Source organism: Cryptomeria japonica, chromosome 6, assembly GCF_030272615.1.
Source record: "Cryptomeria japonica chromosome 6, Sugi_1.0, whole genome shotgun sequence".
Lineage (NCBI taxonomy): Eukaryota > Viridiplantae > Streptophyta > Pinopsida > Cupressales > Cupressaceae > Cryptomeria > Cryptomeria japonica.
The window spans coordinates 108,758,228-108,767,054 of NC_081410.1; positions in this window are offsets into that span (position 1 = coordinate 108,758,228).

Consider the following 8,827-nt stretch of genomic DNA (forward strand, 5'->3'; position numbering starts at 1 on the left):
AATCCTTCTCTATGGGCCTACTATACCAGTATCCGCACACCAATAGGTGCCACACCTTTCTCTCTTTTTTATGAATCAGAAGCAATACTACCAATAGAAGTAGAGATACCTTCTCTATGAGTATCATTAAAAGGCCTTATCCCAGATGAAGAACAATGAGTATCTAGATTGCAAGAGTTAGAATTGATCCATGAATGAAGACAAAATGCCTTTAATCATTTAAAGGTATATCAACAAAGAATGTGCTGAATTTATAATCAGAAGGTCAAACCACAAGTCTCTCAAGCTAGGGAACTAGTACTAAAGGAAAATCCATGAAACCAGTCAGATCGAGAAAAGAAAGGGAAGTTTGAACAAAACTGGTTAGGTCCGTTTGTGGTCACAACAGTATTTGGGTCAGGAGCATATCAGCTATCAACACAGGATGGGAATCAGCTCGAGAAACCTATCAATAGCATGAATCTGAAGAAGTTTTATGTCTAAAAAAGCAGAAAATCCAAAAAACAGTGAAAAAGTAGAAATCCAAAAACAACGAAAAACAATGAAAAATGAAAAAAAAATTAAATATGAGAAAAAGTGCAATAAAAACAAATGGTGAAAACTTGGTAAATAGGTGCTATTTGTCAGCTAGCTCTTCCATCTATTGGTTCATGCATCCTTCCATTTGCATTCATTTTCCATCAGCGTTGTTCATATCCATAATAAGGCCTTTGTACATATGCAGGCATCGTAGGTGATTTCTCATCATGGTTTGGATCATTGTATATATCATAATAAAGTTTGTTTCTAGACTAGGGGCAAAATCCTGAACCTAGCTGGGGGCAAAATTTTTCATCGTTTTGAGCTTAATCAAATAGGTATAACAATCGTTAGGCAACACTTGGCAAGCAAAAACCTGAGACACATCCAACGTTGAACATAAGATCAAATTGTCAACCATCAACTATCACATATCAGTCTAAACATGACAAACACATATCAATGGATGATATATTTTGACTAATGATTTTAACACTTGGACAATAATGGTTCAACTATTTTATCTTGATTTTTCGCTATCATGATTTTTGGGTGACTCCAAGATGTCTTTGACTAGAGGAACAAGGAAGGAACATGATATTTTTCTTGTCTACTGTCTATAAATTAATCGTTAATATGTACAAAGTTATCTCAGGACATGATCATCATAGTATCATAGAAGACATTTCAGACTTGCATATAGAAATGGTTAATAATGCTTGTTTTACGCAAGCAACACTCAGGTCATCTTGGTTCAATTATACCTCGATGCTTGTGCTAACTTGCAATATCAAAACCTAGGAAAGTAGTGCTCAGGTCATCATGGTTCAATTCTACCATTGATGTTTGCACTCACTTTCCACATTTTAAAGGCTCAATGATGAAATAAAGCAATGACCACATGACCGGTCCGATCATCGCATTGCATTTCATTTTGCATTTGCATTTTTTAAAGTAGATTTACATTTCATTTTTCATGGGATCACAACACTCATCTTTTCCAAGGCCAAAGACTTCAACATAGTGTTATCTCTCTTATTACGTGATTGAGTACATTGGACAATAACAAAAATAATCAATTCATTCATCCTGCATGATAAGTTAGCTCATCTCATATAACCATTGCATACTAAGGCATCATTCATATAAAACATCTAATCATTCATTAATTTAGTTAGATCATTGCATTGGATTCATCTCATCACAAATCATATAAAGTAACATCATTGCATTGCATTGCATCCATCTCATATTAACATGCATGAGAAAATCATAAAAATATCATAAACATAGAAAGAATTGCATTGCACATACATCATATAATACTTATAAGCATCACCACACATATTCACATTTGCATAACATCATGTAAATACTGCATCATCATGTAAGAAAAATACATCCATCATCTCTAATCCATAAGCATATAGAAAATAAAGCATACATCATTAAAGTAACTGCGCATCATAATCATATATCAAATCGAATGCATCCATCATCTCATAGGTCATGTAGAGAGAATAGGATCGACCGCCTATCGTATCATCAAAAAGATCAATGTCTAAGGTACAATGATATCACAAAAATATATGAGATACATCACACATATACATCACCGAAATCATCAATATATCATCACAAAAGGTGTGTACATGAATGGATCAATGTCCCATATCAGTGTGACCACTAGGACACGGAGCGAAACTCTGTCCTAATGCGGCAGGTCTAGTAACATCATTAGATACCCCTATACCTGGTTCCCCACCCGAGGGATCTCTCTGAAGTGGCCCTGTCACTCCTTGACTCTCAAATTGTCTCTGTCCCGATCTCCCACTCAGCTGTGAGAATCCTAGAGCCCTCTGATTAGTAGGAACAATAGTATAGTATAAGGTCCTATAATAATCAGCCTCTCGGACCACCTGGCACATCATCTTCAAGGAAAACTTCCCTGAAATAGACTCTTCTGACATCTATACCTATGCCTTAGCCTATCAATACCTATCCCTAGCTGCATCTCTCTCGACCATGAGAGAATCCATCCGACCCTCTAGCTGGGTTATCTGAGAGTCCCTCTCTGCTAGTCGAATCTCTAGCTATTGAACTTGACCCTGCAAGTCCATAATTTGAGCTTGCTGTTGATAAGACAACATCCTAATGAGGATCCATCGAGGTGCCTCTGCCTGTGGCTGCTCAACCTGTGATACTCCCGTAGGTACCTGCTCAACCTGGGGAACCTCCTACTCTGGGACTTGATGCCCCTAATCCACTAAACTTGATCTCCTTCGTCTGACCACCTGAGTCATCCAATCCATATATACGTGTCTAGAAGATCTAGAACTGCTAGCTCCTAGTGTGCCTGTCACTACCACTACCATTGCTCGGCCATCTCCCCCATCATCATCATCTCCTCTATTGTCATCTCCAATGCCATGATATCATGCATCTCCTCCATATCCATCTCTATCATCCCCTCCGTCTCCACCATCATCTTTGCCCCCACCTCCTCTCCCCCCACCATCACTCGATCGTCTAAGAGGTCTATGTCGTAGCCTCTCATCATCCTCATCTAAAAATTTCTCTGGCTCATCTGGACATGTTAGCCTCAGAAACCTATGTATAATACAATATACGACGTACTCATCTATCATCCCGCTATCTATCATACTCGAAAGATAATCCCAATCTAGTGGCCTCAGTGATTGATAATCTGCACATGCCTAGTCATATGAAATAGAGGGCCCCCAAGTCGCCACATCCAATCTCCTACGAGCATAATGAGCTATACCCTGTGGTATCCCCTATATCCTGCCATACTATCTCAACACCCTCATACAAAAAAATCGCTTGATAACATAGGGTGTCAATCTGATCAAGTATCACGTCGCAAATATATACATCTCCACTACATACTCGGGCAAGATCTTGCAATCTTTGTATGATCTCCATATCACAGTATCTAGGTCATCTAGTGTTCATCGCCAATACTCCAATTTGCCTAGCTTTCGTTGGACAATGATGCCTGGATACCCATCAGGATAAGGCCTGCCTACAGGTCTATCTCTATCAGCCAATGGTCATGTGATAAGAAGGTGCTCTGAGGCCCATATCTGGAGAACGATCACCCCTACTGATAATGCAACCGATCTCTGGTACACAACTTGGTGTAGGTCATGATACAAGTGCACCAACATGCATGACCCCCATGCAAATCGGGTCCCTTGTGTCACCATTTTCTCATGGAGATGACCCCATCCAACATATAATCCCTTTGACCTATGATAAGGAAAAAGGAAACCTCCAATGAATTTGACAGGAACAGTGGGTAATGTGGCATAACCTAGCTCTAGCATCTCCTGCCATGCAATGTCATATCCACCTATCTCATCATCCTCGAACAATTGAAAAAGTGCATCTGTCCCACCCTGCTCATTGAGATTGTAATACACTAGCTCACCCATCATAGGGATGCACAGTTTTGGTATACATCCTCGGGTGTCACCGTCATCTCGCCCGTCGGTAAGTGAAAAGTGTTGTGCTCACTGCCAACGCTCGGCTAAGGCTATTAATAATCCCTAGTTAATCAAAGGTCGGGGCATGTCAAGAAGGGAAGCTAAACCATACCTATCAATGTGGTCTCGCTCTGCCTGGCTAAGGCGGGGTATCAGCATCCATGTCTTCAGGGAGTGCTCCCGAGACTGGAGGACACTAAAGTGATCCTGCAATCAAATCATCTCATCATATTAGTCTTTCAATTTATCTATCTATCAAATCCATCTATATATCAGTTTATCTTTCTCACTTGAGAATTTTATCAAATCTCATTGTGTCCCTATCAATGACGCTCATCTATCATGAGGTCATTATCAATCCTATCCCATCTAGTGCATACATCAAGATAATGAGAACTGATCATCAAATTTCATCAATCAGGAGTGTCTAATTTTATCAATTAGATAGTTAATCAAATCTTACCCTATTGAAATCAAAAATCAAATTGAATCGACAACAATCCAACCTCTTTATCGAACATTGTGACAGTTGGGGATTAGATAAACACCAATTTTTCTTATTAAAATCATCAAAATCAATCATCCAATATCACATTAGATCATCCAAAATAATCCAAAATTAAAAAATCAAATCACTTTCTCAAAAATTGAAAAATCAAATCAACATGGTCGAAAATCGAGAAAATCATGGCTAAAAATTCAAAAAAACATTGGAAAAACGAAATTTAAAAAAAAAAATCGAAAAAACGAAAAAAACAAATAAAAATAAAAATAAAATTTTTTAGGCCCGACCCCTATAGAGGCGCCAACCGCCCCCCCAATCATGCAAATTTTCTAAAAAATTGAAAAATTTCACAAACTAATAAAAACTTAATAAATACATAACATCATTTTTTTGGGATGCGAGTTTATTTTTTTTTGAAAAACCCGTCTCAAAAATGCAATTTTTTTTCAAACCCACATGGCAACAATGCTAAAAAATGATTTTTTTTCTACAAATGGCTAAATTTTTCAAAAATCAACTAAAAATTGATAAAGCTGGGTTTTCTCGACGTACGTACCGGTGGACCGTAGGTCGGAGGATGCTCGTCTCGCCGAACTCACTCGAACCTATGCTGTTGGTACGAGATCACCATTCCTTCCTCCAAAGCAAATTTTTCAAACAACTGAAGTGCACAAATGAAGAGTGGTAAAATGAATTCACCTTTTTAAACTCATAATGGGGCATTTAAGTGGGATTTTTATTCCACTAATTTTTAATCAACTAATCAACTTGGCAGGGAAGCATTTTCAAATTTCTTATCGGGAAAGAATAAGATCAACTCTAGAAATATCTAAAAATAAAAAAAATCATTAAAAATCTAAAAATCGTAAAAATTTCATAAATATCAAAAAAATTAAAAAATCGCGAAAAATTCAAAAACATTGAAAAAATTATCTGATTCATCTCCTGAGGGGGCATCCTCGCATCATAATCTATCAGTCAGCATTTGGGGAATCATATCGAGATTTATCATCTCAAACATCGAAACCACATCATATCAAGATTTATCATCTCAAAATCGAATCAGTATCATATCGAAATCGAATCCGCATCAAAATTAAGATCAAATCTGCATGTTATCAAAATTAATATCAACAACATCATCAATCGAGTTTTCTTTGAACCAATGCGTCGTCACACATCGCTTCAAAGAGGGGCAAAATGTATACACCTAAAAATGGTTTGAAGATAATTAATTAAATATACAGTTATTTAATTAATCCCCCTTCCCAATTAATTGAATTTACAAGCAAATTTGATTAATTCCCTTATTCATCTACTAGTAAATAAATCTACATGATTAATTTTTATAGTTCATTTCATATCCCTTTTGATTAATTAATCTAAATTGATTAATCCTTCCCCCCACATCTAAATCAATTCTTCTAATCCCTAATTAAGATTAACAAACTCAAGTTTGTTGAGATTAATTATCATTTTCCAATTATTTGAATTTTTCAATTCAAATGAGCACATGGCTCCTAACTTTTAACCACCTAACCTAACCATCCCCTAACCTAACCCATTCCACCTAACCCTGGGTTTAACTAACCCTATCCTATCTTGCACATCTTAACCTCCTTATCCTAACTTCCTATGGTGTGGATATTCTCCCCTTGAGACACATGGCACTTTGCCACATGTCTCCTCCCTTGGACACTTGCCCTCTCATGAGCAAGGCTCCTTGACACTTGTCACCACAGAGATGACAAGTGTCCCTTCCCCCAACCTCTTCTCCAACTTCCTCAAACTTGGCCCTTGATATCTTCAGATCAGATCTAGATCGTTGATTCTTGCCACCTCAGCTTTAGCCTTGGAACTCCTATAAATATCTCCCATTTTGGAGCAATAAGGATCCCTTGCATTCATAGTTTTAGAATAATTACTATAGGAATTTTCATTTCAATCATCTAGTAATTAGCATTTTGGATTAATCATAGCATGTTAATCTAGTTTCTTAGATCATTCATTTCATATCATTTGCATAATCAATTATGATCAAGTAGCTACTCAACTCTTGAGTTGCCACTTTGGAGGTCATTGCTCCGCTGAGAGCCAATCAATCCAACACCTTCAAGGTCCTCAATAGTAGAAGAAAATGGGACATTCCAAGGAAGGCTTATGGTTTGCATCTTAAATTTAGTTTTTAATTAAGCTTTCCATTATGTTTTATTGTCTCATTATATGTGTATGCCTTTCTATTTACCACATTTTTAGAATCACAAAAGGCATAATAATCCCTAACCTAAATTGAACATTAATCTTAACCCTTACTCTAAACCTATTTTAACTCTAAGAACTCTAATCTTAATTGAATTGTATTCCAATCCTCTTTGAATCCTAACCATAATTTAACCCTAACACTAAATAAAAAGTTTTACCTATAAGCCTAATTGATCCTTAACCCTAACTCCAATTTAACTTTATACCTAACCCTTACCTTAACTCAAATTTAACTTTATACCCAACCCTTACCCTAATTAAATGCTTACCCTAACCATGTTTGAACTATAACCATAATTTAACCCTAACTCAAAAATTTATTTTATAACTTTATTAAACACTAATTGAATCATAGTCCTAACCCTAATTGTAATAGTAATCGAATATTTTTTTTTCAAACAATTAGCAAATAGAAGATATTAATTAAAAGAATCATGCAATTAATTAAATAAAATCAATTTATTTAATTTTTTTCAATTAAAAGTACTATAACTCTTCTAAATAAATTTAATATTTATCTAGCAAAATAGTAGTGAGACAATTTTCATTTATATTACATTGTAATAATATTCATTATATTATTTTTCACTGATATTCATTGTATTATTTTAAAAAAATATTATTATTTTGTATTGTCTTACATTAATATTTATTCAATGAAATGATCTTCAATCTTAAGCACAATCTAATCTTATATTTTATTTGTATTATAAAAATATCAATTTTATATTATTAATGTCAAAATTATTAGATTATTATTATTTATTATTCTAATTACTAATGTATTATATTGTTGAGTTATTGTATTATTATCATTATTAGTACTTTAATTATTATAATATTTTTATTTTAAACATTATATTACTATTTAATAATTTTATGACTATATTAATAATGTTTTATATTATATTATGTTATTATTCTATTGTTTTAGTCTTTTTATGGTATTAGGTGAGCATAATGTTAACCTAACCGCTATTTATAAATTACTTAAAAAGTAAAAGATTTGTTACCTTGTAATGGTAACTATCAAGATTTTCACAATTAATTAATAATAAATTAATTAGCATTAAAATATTTTCAAATTAAATGAGGATAACTAAAATAAAGCTTTAAAATATTTAAATATTTTCTAAATAATTAGAAAAGAAAATTAAACCATGCTAAATATTATTTTAACGACCTAAAATTTTTCCTAAAAAAGTTCATGTAGAAAGTGGATCCAGGAAATCTGGTAAGAAGATGCAAATTATTTGAGCCAATTAGATTGAAGAATTTGAAAAATTAAAAATCATGCATCTTAACTATTAAAAAATTAAAAAAAAAACATAAGAATTTTTTTTTTATAGATATAATTGGTAGAAAAGCAATTCAATAATAATGAGTTAATGAAGTAATTCAAACAATATACTCAATGGCTCGCAAGAAGCGAAATTTGGCAGTAAAGCAAAAAATATGGAAAAACCCTATATCGAGTTATCCTGCCCATAGGTTTCAGGAGAATAAATTTGGAATTCTATGCCGTGATCCTCCCCTTGCTACAGGTAGAGAACCTGCTGCTTACCCTGCTTTGGCTTACCATGGGAGGAAGCGACAACCTTAGAAACAGTACCTAGAAAATATATCCAAAGGTAACAATGCGAATGACTGGCATGATGTCTTAAGTAGGAGATCTTGTAGGCTATTGCGGGATCAAACCGATGAGACCTAGGGTAGGTTCTTTGGTAATTTTAACCGTGAAAATCTTGGAGAGAAGGTGTGGATGGCCCCCATATCCTCATTCACACCAAGTTTTTCTACAGGTGCCAATGTGATCCCCTTGGGTGGGAGACGAACCCCCATCCTCAGTGCATCATCGCCCCTTCGTCGTTTGCCTCAAACAAGATCAAGGAATGGTGCCTTTATTTGGAAAAAGCCAAACAAACTAGAAATTGCAAACCCTAGACCACGGGATGATTTTCTATATGTCTTTGAAGAAACATTTGCCAAGGGTTTGAGGGAACATTACAGAAAGTATGGCTTGTTTGCTAAA